The sequence below is a fragment of the Sarcophilus harrisii genome, chromosome 1, assembly GCF_902635505.1.
Source record: "Sarcophilus harrisii chromosome 1, mSarHar1.11, whole genome shotgun sequence".
NCBI classification, from domain to species: Eukaryota; Metazoa; Chordata; class Mammalia; order Dasyuromorphia; family Dasyuridae; genus Sarcophilus; species Sarcophilus harrisii.
Window position 1 is genome coordinate 330,548,654 of NC_045426.1, and position 17,659 is coordinate 330,566,312.

Consider the following 17,659-nt stretch of genomic DNA (forward strand, 5'->3'; position numbering starts at 1 on the left):
GAAAGTTTTTTCTGTATTACTTTTTCTGGGTGTTTCCAAGAGTGCCTCCAGTTCACGTTTCGACATAGTTCCGTTTAATTTATTCCTGGGGAAAATCATACCCTCTGGCTTTTCAAATACCTTTGTTACACACACCCTAACGGGGGCTGAAGGGAAAGTTATTGATTCCCTCATCTTAGAAATATTTGAACTCCAAGGGTGTAGGAAGGAAAGCAAAAAAAAGAGAGGAGAGAGAAGGAAGGAAGGAAGGAAATAGGGAAGGAAGGATGGGAGGGAGAGAAGGAGGGAGGGAGGGAGGGAAGGGGAAGGAAGGAAATAGGAAGGAAGGAAGGAAATAGGAAGGAAGGAAATAAAAAGGAAGGAAGGAAATAGGAAGGAAGGGAGGAAGAGAGGGAGGGAGGGAGGGAGGAAGGAAGGAAGGGGAAGGAAGGAAGGAAGGAGAGAAGGAAGGAAGGAAATAGGAAGAAAGGAAGGAAATAGGAAGGAAGGAAGGAAATAGGAAGGAAGGAAGGGAAGAAGAGAGGGAGGGAGGGAGGGAGGAAGAAAGGAAGGGGAAGGAAGGAAGGAGAGAAGGAAGGAAGGAAGGAAGGAAGGAAGGAAGGGTACGAAGTAAAGTTTATTTTTGTAGACTAGAATAATTCCTTCGCAAGCTGTTTATTATAAAGTGTTGGATGGAAGGATCTTTAGAATCTCTTCTAGCTTGATTTAAGTCGAGGTGGAAGATATTTTTGGGATACCCAGTTAAAAGGTTAGACCTGGAAAAGGGGTATCAATTTCTTAGAATGAATCCCTGTAATCCAGTAACTTCCCTGTAAGAGTAGTTTCCCTATTGCAAAACCACTTGGAGATCGAGAGGCAGCGAAGTGGAAATGTGAATAGAACACTTGTCCTAAAGTGAGGAAGAATCTTGAATTGAAATATTGCCCCAGACACTTACTAGCTGTGTGATCCCCGATTAAATCCCTTAACTTCCTTCAATCTCGGTTTCCTCTTCTAGTTATTACTACAGGTCAAAGATCCAAGGTTTTAAGCAGCAAGCAAATAAGTACAATACACTGTTATTTAGTAATTTTTTTTTACTTTTAAACTACCAGGTCAATCAGTTCTAGAACCCGAGTTTCTTTTAAGTTCTTAAATTATATGTGTGTATATTTGTTTTAATCTACCAAAATTTGTCTTCTCATCCTTTTCTCCCAACTCTCTTACTATAAAGAACACAAGAAAATCAAAAGTTATTACAAATATGTAGATTCAATTAAGGCAAATTTCCACACTGGCTACATTAAAAAAAAGTATCATGTCTCTCTCAGTCCTTCACCTCTCTATCAGGTCGTAAGTAGCCTGTTTCTTCATTAGACCTCTGGAATTTTATTTAGTCATTACATTGCTAAGAGTTTAGCAAATCATATTTAAATACAAAATAATAATAAATATATTCCATCATATTTAAATACATAACTTATTTATTCAGTCCACAATTTATGTAGACTTAGATTGCCATTCTTTTCCACCTCAAAACGAACTATAAATATTTTTGTGCACCCTTAGAATTCCCTTGTCTAGGATGAATCTCTCCCTTAATTTACCTTCCCTTTAATTTACCCATGCCTTTTCGTTTCTATTTTCTTATTTAGTGAAATGCCTTTCTGTACCCACCACTGTGTGGGTATAGTCTTCCTTCTTTTGATCTATTCAGATGAGAGTGAAATTCAAATCCCAGTCACCTCCTTATTTGTTTCTATAGATACCTACATGTGCACTCTGCTTATTTGAGATAATTTCTTGAATCTTCCTTTCCTTTCCCTCCCTTTCCTTTCTCCCCCACATCAGTATATTTTTATCCCCTTCTTTTTATTCTTAAAATCATCACTATATAACTATTTTCAAGCCCTCTCTAAATGAATTCCCTGTATGAATTCTGATAATGGCAGGGATCAGAGGGGACACGTATTATTTCCCCATATCTGAATATAAGCATTTTATGTTTGCTTAACCCTTTATTATTGTTATTGTTCATTCATACTAACTTTTTATATTTCTCTTCCCTCCTAGATTTGAACTTCAAAGTTTCTCCACAGCTCTTGTCTTTTTATCAGAAACACTTGGAAGTCTTCTATTTCATTAAAAATCCACTTCTCCCATAGCATTATACTCAGATTTGCTGGGTAGGTTATTCTTGACTGTAAGCTCATAGCCTTTGCCATCTGGAATATCATATTTCAAACTCTCTACTCCTTTATAATGGTGGCTGGTAAATCATGTGTCATCCTGACTGTGGCTCTTCAGTACTTGAATACTTTCTATCTGGCTATTAGCAGTATTTTTTAACTGAACTGGAAGTTCTGGGTTTTGGCTATCATGTCCCTGGGAGTCTTTATTTTGGAATTTCTTCCAGGTGGTAGCTGATAAATCCTTTTTATTTCTACTTTGCCCTCTGGTCTAAGAGATCTGGGCAGTTTTCCTTTAAGATTTTTTGAACTAGGGCAGCTAGACAGTGGATAGTATCAGCCCTGAAGTCAGGAGGAATCCAGCCTCAGAGGAATCTGGTCTCAGACACTTAACACTTCCTAGCTGTGTGACCCTGGGCAAGTCACTAAACCCAATTGCTGCATAAAAACAAAACAAAACAAAAACAATAAGATTTCCTAAAACATGCTCTACTTTTTCTGTCATGGCATTCAGATAGTCCAAAGTTTCTTAATTTTTTTCTCCTGAATCTGTTTCCCAGGTTTTTGCTATAAGATGCCTTTTATTTTCTTTATTTTTTTCCCCAGCCTTTTGACTTTGTTTTAGTTTTGACTTTTGTTTTGGTCTTTTGACTTCTTGTTGCTTCATGTAATCATTAGCTTCTTTTTGATTCATTTGAATTTGGGGTTAGTTTGTTGCTTGGGTAAGGTCTTTTGAACCTCTTGTGACAAGCTATTAATTAGTTCATAGAATATTAGATATAAAGGAATAAGAGCAGGTACGTTTTTTTTTTTAAATACCTTGAAGCATTGTCCTATAGTATCTAACTATTTTCTGTAATAAACTTCACTGATCACTATGTTTGGCCTCCTTAAGTATAAAATATTCTGTATTATGTGGTAGCAAAAACTTCTGAGCTGCCATTATAAATGCCTTTACTTTAAAAATTAAAAAAAAATCTATGTAACTCAAAATTAAAATAAAAAAAAACATTTCCCCCTCAAATGTTTTCATTCCATTTATAAACACTTAAAAAAAAAAACTCTTGCTTCATCTTTTCCAAGGATTTCTAGTTGAGTTTGTATTCAAGCTATGTTTTTCTCTGTGGCATTGCTTTCAGATGTCTTAAAATCATTCTCTTCTTCAGTTTGTATTCTTATACACCCCTGCTACCACAATAGCTCATTTTGTTGGGATTCTTTCTCCCCTTCACATTCTTGCAGCTTACTTTCTGACTTCAGATTTGATATTAGAGTAAAGTTATGCCTCAATTATGGAGAGATAGGCTGGGCTGGCCCTATTACTACTTTATTGTGTATTGCACTATTACAGAGTCTCATGGACAGGCTGGGACCTTCAAATTTTCAGTGCTCCTTAAGTGGTCTGATTCAGGACAATAAAAGTTTTCTATCTTCCTAGGCTGAGCTCTGCAAATTCTTGAATTGGGTTTGTGTTTGTGCAAGAGTAGATTGCTATTGGACTCTGCCCCTATTAGCCAGCTGGAAAACTTTTTTGGTTCAGAATGGCAAAATTGTAGATTCCTCTTTGGTCTGCAGATTATTGCAGGCTATTCTTGGTTATTCTTGTGCATGCTGAACTAGATTCTGAAAGTGAGACAGGACTCTACTCTTAGTCTGAGGACTCAGCCCTATTTTGGTTACTGCCGCTTTGGCTTATGAACTTTCTCCACTGCCAAAGGGCTCCCCACCCAGGAATACTATTACTCTGTGCAAGTCCCCTGTGGAGGAATAGAGAAGTCTATAGTGAGTGAATGTCAGAGCTGGAAGAGGACTGGAGTGAGCATGGTTGCCTGGGCACTTCCTCAAAATGGGGATCCTTTTAAGAGAAATTCACCAAACAATGGAGGGATACAAACAATGGAGGGATACAGAGTAATGGAAAGATTTTTAAGGCTGAAAAGATTACAGAGTAGAAGCATATTCCAAAGGTGAGAGCTGCTAAGACATAGAGGGGAAATCCAGTCAAGGATAGAGCTGGGCGAGGAGTAAATTATATCTTGAGTTAGCTAAAGTTTTTTATAGAAGGTATTTCATGGACAAAAATTATGTGATTGATGAGAAAACTTGCTGTAGGAACAGAGAATTATGTGGAGGAGTAATAGGATCAGCTTGTCAGAAGAAGAATTTGGACTTAAACTTAGGTTACAGGAAATCATCATGGATCTTTAAGCCTGAGGGTTCACAGTAAGACATTCTTTAAGGTATACAAAACTATTTCCTATCTAATTCATAAATCTGTTATTGTCTACTTGTACATAGTTTATATTTTCACAAATCTTCACCACTAGTGGTGATTTTTTTTAAAAAAGAGAATGGTCTGTTGTCATTCTGATAAGTTAATAAGAGAAAGGGTTATAGCTCTAGATCCAGGAAGGGTCTCAGACTCCCTCTAGTTCATGGTCTGCTAATTTTATAGATGAGGAAACTGAGGCTCATGACCAAGGTCACAGAATTGGAAGCTAGAGCTGTCTGACTCCAGAACCAAAATTCTTTCTACTGTACCATGTAAGGGGAAGGTTTATGTTTTGTCAAAACCACATTGTTTAGCAATTTGTTCTATGTATATCTTATATTGCAATATTGTTTCATCTGTATAATTCTTGTCTCAATAAAACAGCAATTTCCATTTGTCTGATCTTACTGCTTCAAGTCTCTTCACCTCAGTCCCTTCTCCATTCATCTATCAAAATGACCTTTCTAAAGCACAGATCTAACTATGTCAGCCCCTTTCTCTAGCCCATTCAATAAACTCCAATGACTCCCTGTCACCCGAAGTATCAATTTAAAAATCGTGTTTGGATTTAAAGCCATTTATAATTTGCCCCTTCCTATCTTTCTAGTCTTTTTTAGCCTTAATCCTCTTCACATACTGTGATCCAGTGGCACTGACTCCTTGCTGTTCCCTCCCACATTACACTCCATCTTCTTACTACCTGTATTTTCATTGTCCCTCAGGCTTAGAATTTTCTCTTATCTTTTCCTTGTTTCCTTGGCTTCCTTCAAACCTTAGATGAAATCCTTTCTTCAAGAACCCTTTTTCCAATCCTCCTTCAAACTAGTGCCTTTCCCCCTAGGATTACCTCTGTTAGATTATCATCTCCTTCAAAGCAGGGACTTTTTTGCCTTTCTTCGTAACTCCAAGACTTAGCATAGTCCTTGGTAGATAGTAGATATTTGCTTGTTCATTTGAGTTGAGGGTAGGGACTGTGTTTTAACTGTTGTTTTAATATCAGCTATATACTTCTACCATAGCCACAGCAAAAGAACTCTATTCCCTTGAGAAGTATCAGGGAATTTATTGAGCTACAAAGTTTCCTTATCTTAGTAGAATAAATAAAGCAAGCAACCAACAAGTAGTTATTAAGTATTTACTATGTACCCTGGTACACAGGGAATATAAAGACAAAAATGAAACAATTGTTACCATCAGGAACATTTGTTGTCATTCCTTCAGAACCAATTCTTCATGACTCCATGAAATACTGTCCACAGGGTTTTCTTGCCATAGATACTGGAGTAATTTATCATATTCTTCTCCAGTTTATTTTACAGATGAGGAAACTGAGGAAAATGAGGTTAATAAGCTCATCTTCCTGACTCCAGGCTTAGTACAATATACATTGAGCCACCTAGCTGCCTCCGGAAATATATTACATTTTATCATAAAGAGGCTGTTTTAAAATGTTTCACTGAATAGCCATCAGTTATAGTTAGTGAAAAACTATTTAAGTTTTGTGGAGAAAACTGTCTCTTTTCTTCTCCAAGGTGTTCAGAACTCTATTCTAGAAAAACCCTATTCTATTCAGGTAGATTTAAAATGTCCAGAGCAAAATCAAAGTAAACACCTTTTAAAGAATGAGCCTCAGTTTCCTTACATGTAAAATGAGGAGTATTTGGATTAAATGATTTCTGATACATATTTTACCTATGATTTGATGATTTTATGTTCATGTGATAAGAGTTAAAATTAGAAGCAGATCTCTGGCAAGGCCAAGCTTGTAAAATTGCAAAGCTTATTAAAAAAATTATTCTCACTGTAAATTAGCCTTTGATGAAAAATGAGCTGTTTGCCTTAGAAGAATGGTTGCCAGAGTAACCCTTTCCTGATTAGAAAAATGTCATTGTGGACTTTACACAGATCCAAAAAAAGTTATATGACATAATCTTTCTCTATTTTTTCTGTTTGGTTATGAAAAGGAAAAATTATAATTAATAATAGCATATATATATATATGGAACACAAGTTTTTGCAAAAATGATTATTGAAGACTATGTTTGCATGTATTTGGAAAAATTAAATATTTAAAAAAGAAAAACAAAATCTTTGCTCTAAATATGTTTAATAAAAAAAAAAAACACTTTTCCACTTTGGACATGTTTTCTGTGAGATAGTGTAATGAGTGGATAGAGCAGGCCTAGAGTAAGGAAGATAAGTTCAAATAGGACTTCAAACACTTACTAGCTGTATGGTCTTGATTTAATTTAACTTTAAAGTGATTTAACTTGTTTGCCTCAGTTTCCTTGACTGTAAAATAAGGATAATAACAGAATCCAACTCAGGTTCCCCCTTTTAAACTATGGATAATCCCATAACTAGATTAGAAAGAAAACAAATAGTGTGCTTGATTTAGTATGTTTGGTATTAGTTGAGTAGTAGTCAGCCATGGGAAAGATAAATCTGAAATATGACCAGGAGTTGTATCTATTTCCTGTGCTAGTGCTCTCTGCAACAGTTTTCTTTTTTTAATGGTATTTTATTTTTCTAAATATACGCAAAGATATTTTTCAATATTCACCTTGGCAAAAACCTTGTCTTCCATATTTTTCTCCCCTTTCTCCCCTCCCCAAGACAGCAAACAATCTGATATAGGTTAAATGTGTTTGCAACAATTTTCTAAGCAGCCTAAAATGATAAGTAGGACAAATGAAAGCAGAGAAAGAGATTTATAATCTTAAACCATAAATTTTCCCTAGGTCATTGTTGCTGCAAGCCAGAAGCTGATAATGAAGAGGGAGAAGAAAATATTTTTGTCATATGGAGTATCTTGTGTGTTTTGCTATCCACTTCCTTCTGTTCTTGCTACTATGAGGTGTATCTGTGCTACATAAAAAAAAGAAAAATTGAGAGAGAAAGTACTAACTGGGAGGATTATGAAGGAGGTGACCCTTGAACTAAATCTTGAAGAAAGACAGACTTTGGGAGGCAGATGAGAAAGGATGCCATTCTAAACATAAAGTGTGCTTTGTATGGATGCATGAAGGCAGGAAATAAAGTATTTAACTTGAGTAACAATAAACAAAATATTTCTAGTTTGACTGGAATGTAGAGTTCATGAAGGACAATACAAAGAAATAAAGCTGTAAAGATATGTGGAAACCAGATAACAGAAGAAACTATAAAATTTTTCCAGTCTGGGAGACAAATTAGGACTCTATTACAGTAATTTAAGTAAACATTGATATGTGTTTAAATTAGAATGTAACTATACAACTGTAGTAAGATATAAGAGTTATAGAGATAGAATTGACAAGACAAATTTGATGTGGGTGATGATGAACATGGAAGAATGAGGGATAACTCCAACTATAGGAATCTAGGTGGTTGAACCTCAATAAAAATAGAAAAGTTTGGAGAACAATAAGGAGGAAGATGAGGTCAGGAGAAGGGGGAGATATTTCCAGGTTTATTTTATCTAATCTCAACTGGATCTTCCTGCATGGTGAGCCATTTACTCTTCCTTGGTTGACTCTCTGTCCCACTCTTCATGATAATCAATCCAAACTCTTCTCTGCTGCTGCTGCTGCTGCTGCTCCTCCTCCTCTTCCTTCTCCTCTTTCTCTTCCTCCTCCTCCTCCTCCTTTTCTCCTCCTCCTCCTCTTCTTTTCTTTCTCTTCTTCTTCCTCCTCTTCCTCCTCCTCTCTTTTTCTCTTCCTCTCCCCCCTTTTCATTTTTAGCCTTTTCCACTGACTTCTCTACTGCCCTCAAATATGTCCAGGTTTTGCCCATCCTTAAAAAACCTTTTTTGTATCTTAGCATGCCATATCTTTTCTCCCTTCATGACTAAACTCCCAGAAAAAAGAAGTTATTTGTACTTGTTGCTTTTACTATCTCCCATTCATTTCCCAGTTCCTTACAATCAGTCTTTCCTTCCCAATGTTTTCTCCAAGGCCATTGATGATATCTTTATTGTTAAATCCAATGGCTTTTTCTCTCTTCTCATCATAACTTCTTTGTAATGTTTGATGTTGCTGACTACCTCCTCCTTCTACATTCTCTCCTCCCCATGTTTTTTTTTTTTTTTTTTTTTTTTTTTTTTTTTATTAAATAACTTTTTATTGACAGAACCTATGCCAGGGTAATTTTTTACAACATTATCCCTTGCACTCACTTCTGTTCCGATTTTTTCCCCTCCCTCCCTCCACCCTCTCCCCAAAGATGGCAAGCAGTCCTATACATGTTAAATAGATTACAGTAGATCTTGGATACAATATATGTGTGCAGAACCGAACAGTTTTCTTGTTGCTCAGGGAGAATTGGATTTAGAAGGTATAAATAACCTGGAAGAAGAACAAAAATGTAAGCAGTTTACATTCATTTCCTAGTGTTCTTTTTTTGGGTGTAGCTGCTTCTGTCCATCCTTGATCAACTGAAACTAAGTTAGATCTTCTCTTTGTTGAAGAAATCCACTTCCATCAGAATACATCCTCATACAGTATCGCTGTTGAGGTATATAATGATTTCCTAGTTCTGCTCATTTCGCTCAGCATCAGTTCATGTAAGTCTCACCAATCCTCTCTGTATTTGTCCTGCTGGTCATTTCTTACAGAACAATAATATTCCATAACCTTCATATACCACAATTTACTCAACCATTCTCCAATTGATGGCTATCCATTCATTTTCCAGCTTCTGGCCACTACAAACAGGGCTGCCACAAACATTTTGGCACATACAGGTCCCTTTCCCTTTTTTTGTATCTCTTTGGGGTATAAGCCCAGTAGAGACACTGCTGGATCAAAGGGTATGCACAGTTTGGTAACTTTTTTGGGCATAGTTCCAAATTGCTCTCCAGAATGGCTGGATGTATTCACAATTCCACCAACAATGTATCAGTGTCCCTGTTTTCCCACATCCCCTCCAACATTCTGCATTATCTTTCCCTGTCATTCTGGCCAATCTGACAGGTGTATAGTGGTATCTCAGAATTGTCTTAATTTGCATTTCTCTGATCAATAGTGATTTGGAACACTCTTTCATATGAGTAGTAATAGTTTTAATTTCATCATCTGAAAATTGTCTGTTCATATCCTTTGACCATTTGTCAATTGGAGAATGGCTTGATTTCTTATAAATTAGGGTCAATTCTCTATATATTTTGGAAATGAGTCCTTTATCCGAACCTTTGACTGTAAAAATGTTTTCCCAGTTTATTGTTTCCCTTCTAATCTTGCCTGCATTAGTTTTGTTTGTACAAAAACTTTTCAATTTGATATAGTCAAAATTTTCAATTTTGTAGTCAATAGTGATCTCTAGTTCTTCTTTGGTCATAAAGACCTTCCCCTTCCACAGGTCTGAGAGGTAAACTATCCTATGTTCCTCTAATTTATTAATAATTTCATTCTTTATGCCTAGGTCATGAACCCATTTTGACCTTATCTTGGTGTACGGTGTTAAGTGTGGGTCAATGCCTAGTTTCTGCCATACTAATTTCCAATTTTCCCAGCAATTTTTGTCAAATAATGCATTCTTATCCCAAAAACTGGGGTCTTTGGGTTTGTCAAACACTAGATAATTAAGGTTATTGGCTGTTTTGTCCTTTGAACCTAACCTATTCCATTGATCAACTAGTCTATTTCTTAGCCAATACCAGATAGTTTTAGTGACCGCTGCCTTATAATATAATTTTAGATCTGGTACAGCTAGGCTACCTTCATTTGATTTTTTTTTTTCATTAATTCCCTTGAAATTCTTGACCTTTTGTTTTTCCATATGAACTTTGTTGTTATTTTTTCTAGGTCATCAAAATAGTTTTTGGGAAGTCTGATTGGTTCCTCCCCATGTTTTTGTGACACTGCTTTGTCATGGTCCTCTTCTCATCTGCCTAATGATTCTTCTCAGTCACTTCCATAGCAGCATTATCCATGCCCCATCCTGTAGGTATATCCCAACCTATTTCTTGGGTCCTTTCTTTTTTTCACTTTACATTCTCTCATGGTGATCTAAGCAATTCTTATGAATTGAGTTATAATCTCTATACAGATAACTCTCAGAACTGTATGTCCAGCCCTTATTTCTCTGTTGAGCAGGACTATATCTTCAGTTATTTGATAGTAATCTCCATCTAGATTCTCATAGTTTCTCAAATTCATCACGTTCAAGACAGAACTCATTATGTTTCATCCTAAATCTATTTTCTCCTAACTTTTCTATTTATTGAAGGTACCAACATTCTTCTAATCACTCAAACTTGGAATAATTCCTAATTTTTCACTCTCACTTATTATTACCCCCACACACACATCCAAGCCAATCAATTACTAAGTCTTATATATTCTGCCTCTTTACCACCTTTTACATCCAATCCTTCTTTTCCACTCACATCACAACTATAGTCAGACCTTCATTTCCTATTACTTAGACTATTGAATATCAAATGAAATAACAGTGGTAAAGTGATTAGCATAATTCTTGGCACATAGCAAATGTTATCTAAATGTTTTTGTTGTTTAGTAGTTTTTAGTCACTTCTGACTCTTTGTGACCATATTTCAGGTTTTAAAAGTTTGTTTTGTTTTGTTTTTGCAAAGATAACTGGAGTGGCTTGCCATTTCCTTCTCCATCTCATTTTACAGATGAGGAAACTGAGTCAAAGAGGGTTAAGTGACTTGCTCAGGTTCACACAATTATTAAGTCTTTGAGGTCAGATTTGAACTCAGTAACATGAGTCATCATGACTCCAGGCCCAGCACTTTATCCACTAAGTTACTTAGCTATTACCTAAGAAAGGCAGACTATAAGGAGATGGGAAATTAATGGGAGATACAATAGTAATATATAAATATAAATGTTAGCTATTATCATCATTATTATTCTATTTGGTTTTCCTGCATCCAATTTTTGGCCCTCTTTAATTCAAGGCTTCTTAAACTTTTTCTACTCTTGACCCCTTTTCGCCTAAGAAAAAGTGTGTGTGTGTGTGTGTGTATGTGTATGGTATCTAGGTATATAAACCAAACATTTGCTGACAATAAATCATAATTTTTTTTAATTTAATAGCCTTTTATTTACAGGATATATACATGGGTAACTTTACAGCATTAACAATTGCCAAACCTCTTGTTCCAATTTTTCACCTCTTACCCCCCCCCCCCAGATGGCAGGATGACCAGTAGATGTTAAATATATTAAAATAGAACTTAGATACACAATAAGTATACATGACCAAAACATTATTTTGCTGTACAAAAAGAATCAGGCTCTGAATTATTGTACAATTAGCTTGTGAAGGAAATCAAAAATGCATGTGTGTATAAATATAGGGATTGGGAATTTAATGTAATGGTTTTTAGTCATCTCCCAGAGTTATTTTTCTGGGCATAGCTAGTTCAGTTCATTACTGCTCCATTAGAAATGTAAATCATAATTTTTTAACCCCTATATTTAATTATAAGACTCTATATGGGATCATGACCCACAGTTTAAGAAGGTAGGCTATAATTTACTTTTCACAAAGCTGCCAAATTTTTATATCTAAAGCACAGAACTGACTAGGTTACTCCTCTGCTCAAACTGCTCTAGTGGTTCTTTATTGCCTCAAGGATAAAAACACAAACTCCTCTATTTGACCTTTAAAGCCCTTCACAATCTAGCTACAGCTTATATATATCACCAGGCTAATTACACATCACTGCCCCTCACTAACTCTTTGATATATAGCCAAACCAGTCTGCATGCAGGTATAAGGGAAGCTACTTGAGGACAAGAATTGTTGTTTTTTTCTTTATACCCCAAGCCTCCAGCACAGTGCCTAGCACCTAGTAGAGACTTAATGTCTTTGTTTGCTAAACACATTATATATATTAGCTCATTTTATCCTCACAACAACCCTGAGAAATAAGTACTATTATCCTCATTTTACACTTGAAGAAACTGAGGCAGGTTAATGCACTTTTCCCTGGGCTTTGTATATGCTTGTGAGGGAGTGTCATAGATTGGTAGGGGAAATATCTGTAACAGTAACTCCATTACTTTAGTAAAACTTTTCTGGAAGCTAATTATGTCTGACATTGACTGAATCAATTGATACTCATGAGGGAGGAGAAGCACACAGAGGAGGTTCATTAGAAAGATATCTCAACTCCCTCAAGGATATTCTAGAGCCAGATTAAGACTTAATAGCAATGCTCTGGAGCTTTGACTCATCAGTGTGAGTTGGGATAATACATGCACTATATACCTCTTTCTTCTTGTGTTACAACACATTCTGATCTTATCTTTGATAAGATGATTGACTATGCAAGACAACTGACTCAAGGATAACACCTACATAGAAGAGAATGAAAAAAGTCTTCATTTAACTGTTACTATGTGCCAGAAATTGTGCTAAATTCTGGGGCTACAAATAGAAAATTGAGACCATATCTGTTCTCATGGGACTCAATTCCTAAAAGAATGAGACATCACTTGAAAGAGGTTTCAGTTTCATGGTAGATTGAGAGGTCAGAAAGTACTTAGATTTTTCAGTCAAAATATTAGGGTAGATTTCCAGGCTCTGAGAATTTTGGGGAGCAATATCAGGACAGATGGTTCTTGACTAAGGGAATGGTGAATCCAATGTTACAAGGAAAGAGGAATCACATCCTTCTTTTGGACTTTTATACCATTTGAGAGATATAAGGAAAGAAAACTGACAGAAGTAAAGAAACCCTTGAGGTTAGGATTACCATGACAATGGTAGCCCACAGCAGAAGAGCCCCTTCTTATTTTGTCTCACAATAGCAACTTGTCCCTATTTTCTGGCTTCTTAAATAGCTTCCAGTTAATTATGCCCTGACAGGTACAAAATCACCAAGTAAATGTCACTTGTGCACTTTTTGCTTTCTTGCTTAAATAGTGTTAGCTTTTTAACTTATGTCCTTGGCTCTATTCTCTCTGATCATTTCATGGTAGGTCATAGAATGGAAAGATGGATGCATTCTAAAACAATGTTTGGAACCTAGAAGGTACTTAGTTAATATTTTGTACTCATGCCTTTTGTAACTCTAATTAATTTCCTTCCAGTCTCCTAGAGTACTGGTAAAATCCAGATCCACCAATCTCTCCTCTAGGACTATAATATTTACAAAAAGAAATCCCATTGCAAACACATGAGTTTATCAGAACTTCCATTTATCCAGCACTGTACTAATTACATGTTGTCCAGCAGAGCCAAATTATAGGAATATAGATTTAGAACTTGAAAGGATCTTAGAGGTCATCTATTCTAATCCCTTTCTTGTGTAAATGGAGAAATTGAGACTCAGAATATTTAAGTGACTTGTCCAGGGTCACACAGTAACAAGATCTGAACCTAGGATTTCCTGACTTTAAGTTCAGTGTTCTAATACACTATCATCTGCCAATCAATTACCACCTACAAACATATCAGAAATCAATATGGTTTTATTAATGGAGATGATACTAAAGAAGATACAGTATTATCTGTTTTGCTGCTGCATTCTAAGGACACCTTTCCACCTAACTTGTAGATGAAACCTATATGTGTTGTTTCCCTCATTAGAATGTGAGCCCCTTAACAATAGGGATTGTCTTGTTTCTCTGTTGGCATATGCAGCACTTACTACAATGTATAATAATTATATAATCGTTACATATAATAAACACTTAATAATGCTCATTTATTTGTGTTTTTTTTCCTTCCTACCTACAAGTGCTTTTACAAAAGCCTGGAGCTTCTCCAATTGATAAATGGTGAAAGGATATGAACAGACAATTCTCAGACAAAGAAATTGAAACTATTTCTAGACATATTAAAGGTGCTCCAAGTCATTATTAATCAGAGAAATGCAAAGTAAGACAACTCTGAGAGACCCCTACACACACAATATGGAACTCTGCTCAAAAAGTTATCAAACTGTGCATATCCTTTGATCCAGCAGTGTTTCTACTGGGCTTATATCCCAAAGAGATCTCAAAGAAGGGAAAGGAACCTGTATGTGCATAAATGTTTGTGGCAGCCCTGTTTGTAGTGGCCAGAAACTGGAAACTCAGTGGATGCCCATCAATTGGATAATGGCTGAATAAATTGTGGTATATGAATGTTATGGAATATTATTGTTCTGCAAGAAATGACCAACAGGATGATTTCAGAAAGGCCTGGAGAGACTTACATGAACTGATGCTGAGTGAAATGAGCAGGACCAGGAAATCATTATATACTTCAACAACAATACTATATGATGACCAGTTCTGATGGATGTGGCCCTCTTTAACAATGAGATGAACCAAATCAGTTCCAATAGAGCAGTAATGAATTGAACCAGCTACACCCAGCGAAAGAGCTCTGGGAAATGAGTGTGAACCACTACATAGAATTTCCAATCCCTCTTATTTTTGTCTGCCTGCATTTTTTATTTCCTTTACAGGTTAATTGTACACTTATTTCAAAATCTGATTATTTTTGTACAGAAAAATAATTGTATGAACATCTATACATATATTGTATTAAACATATACTTTAACATATTTAACATGTATTGGTCAACCTGCCATCTGGGGGAGAGGGTGGGGGAAAGGAGGGGAAAAATTGGAATAAAAGGTTTTGCAATTGTCAATGCTGAAAAATTACCCTTGCATATATCTTGTAAATAAAAATCTATAATAAAAAACCTAAAAGCCTGGAGCTCATATACTGGACCTCCAGTTGGGCCACAAACTAATGGGACATTGAAAGTTGTATGGCATACAACAAAATCTCCATAATAATAAAGGACTTGAATCAATGTTCATAGGTCTTGCTGCAACCATTAACAATTCATCAGATGATCAACTGTGATGGCCTTGGCTCTTTTCAACACTGAGGCTATTCAGACCAATTCCAATAGACTTGTGATGGAGAGAGCAAAAGGGGATTGGGGGGAAAGTTGTGGATCACAACATAGTATTTTCACCTTTTTTGTTGTTTGCTTGCCTGTATTTTTCTTTCTCACTTTTCTCCTTTTTGATCTGATTTTTCTTGTGCAGTATGATAAATGTAGAAATATTTTAGAAGTATTGCACAATGTTTAACCTATATTACTTTTGTCTAATGGGGGTAGAGGGAAGAGAATGAGAAAAATTTGAGACACGAGGGTAAATGTTGAAAATTATCTTTGCATGTATTTTGAAAACAGAAAGCTATTATTAAAAATAAAAAACAAACAACAAAACAATTCATCAGAGCCTTTTGCCTCACATATTTGGTAGAGGCACCTTGGATCACCAGCAACTCTACTGGAGCCACCCTCAGCAGGAGACTCAGTCGTGCTGTGTCTGCTTGAACTGGCACGGCCAGGTCCAAAAGTACTATCTGAACTCATGTGCTGCCAGCGCTTCCAGCAGCACATGAAAGACATCCACTTCATCAAGTTAGACTAAACTGTATTTATGGACTCACTTCCATGATTACTCTGATCAATAACTGTTTTACTGGACTCTAGACAACCATCTGATCTACCCCTTAGAGATGGATCCTATTGTGCATGCTATGCTAATTTACATATATAATTTTAAAAGGTCATTCTCAGGTGTGATTTAAAAAAATTCATCAGAGATACTATTTCATCATTTCCACTGTGGATTTCTCAATGCCCCATGATGCTGAATGAGGTTGACCTCTTCACCAAAATGGCACCATTTATCACAATACACAGACTCCAAAGGATCCAGCACATGTATAGCTGCATGTGGCTTTTACTTGCATGGGTTTTCCCAAACTATCTTTTCCAAAGTCCACACTTACTTTGAACTTCTGGAATAGGATAGGATACACACACATAAATGTGTGTGTATATATATATATATATATATATATATATATATATATATATATATATCCTCCTCTTACCCCCCCCCCCCATATATATATATTTGTCTAAATTGTCTAAATATACTAGCCACAAGTGAATGGACAGATGGATAGAGTAAATCAGATGCTCGGGCTTCCTGAAGGTGTAGGCAGGATGACTGGTCTTACAGAAATTTATATGATATTCCACACATACCCTTCATAGTTCCCCCATCTCATTATCCCCATCCCCCTTTACGAACTACAGTTTTCATCCTCCAAAGTATCATGTCTGATCTCACAGCATTACTCATGTGGCAGAGCAAGGAAAGGGTGTGGCAAGCATGCTGGCTTACAGCCAGAACCTGTTAAAAGAACACCGCCTCGGGGAAGGAAGTTGCATCAGACAAAACATTATTTCACCAACACCTATTGATTCCATTTTAACTCCCTCGGTTTCAGACTACGGTTGTGTGCCCCTTTTCCCCTAGATTAGGCATTTCCAGTGATCTGGCATGTCCTTTTATTTATCCTCTCTCAAATAATGGTGTGCACCACATCCCTTTTTCCCATGAGAGGATCTTTCCTGTGGAGCTGGTGATTGTTTCATTAACTGTTATTTTTTATCTCTTTACTTTGTACTCACCTGTCTGAGTCAGGAATCTCATATATTTTATTCCTTCCATCTGGCCCTTTATTAGTTATTGCTGCTGTGAGTTGTGAGACATTCATTCAAGACTAATCCAACAAATGGAAAAAGTGAAAAAGACCTATGTAAAACAGGTCAGTTTTCAACAAGGCTATAGTTTTCTTTAAGAAGTACTGTCTGGCTGTCTCCAGAAGGATAGTGAGTCAGGAACTCAAAATATGAATCCTGCCCATGACGTCCTTGACGACAACATCAGATTCCACTTGAAGATTCCTATAATAGGAAATTCAATATTCCATGAGGAAGACCATACTATTCTTGGACAGCTTTAATTGTTAGGACATTTTTTTTTTTCTTTTTGAGTCAGAAAGAAGTACTTCCTTGCAATTTCTACCCACTTTTGTTAGTTCTTCCTCCTGGATTTAAGAAGAATGAATTTAATTCTTCCAAAAAACAAAGAATAAGCAACTATGTCCTCCTTTAGTCTTTTTTTAGACTACCTCTCCTAGTTAGGTGGCACAGTGAATAGAGTGCTGGGTCTGCAGTCAAGAAGACAGTTCAAATATGACCTCAGTTGTGTGACCCTATTTGCCTCAGTTTCCCCATGTGTAAATGAGCTGGAGAAGGAAATGGTAAGCCACTCTAGGATCTTTGCCAAGAAAACTCCAAATGGGGTAATTAAGAGTTGGACATGACTGAACAACAACTTAGTGTCATTATAATTATTGTGAAAGTAGCCTTTTCCATCTGTACAGCTGT

General features: G+C 36.3%; 1 pseudogene; it reads left to right on the forward strand.

The window, feature by feature from the left end:
- Positions 1–11,893: 11,893 nt before the first annotated feature.
- On the forward strand, positions 11,894–15,842 carry LOC105749525 (annotated as a pseudogene).
- Positions 15,843–17,659: the final 1,817 nt, after the last annotated feature.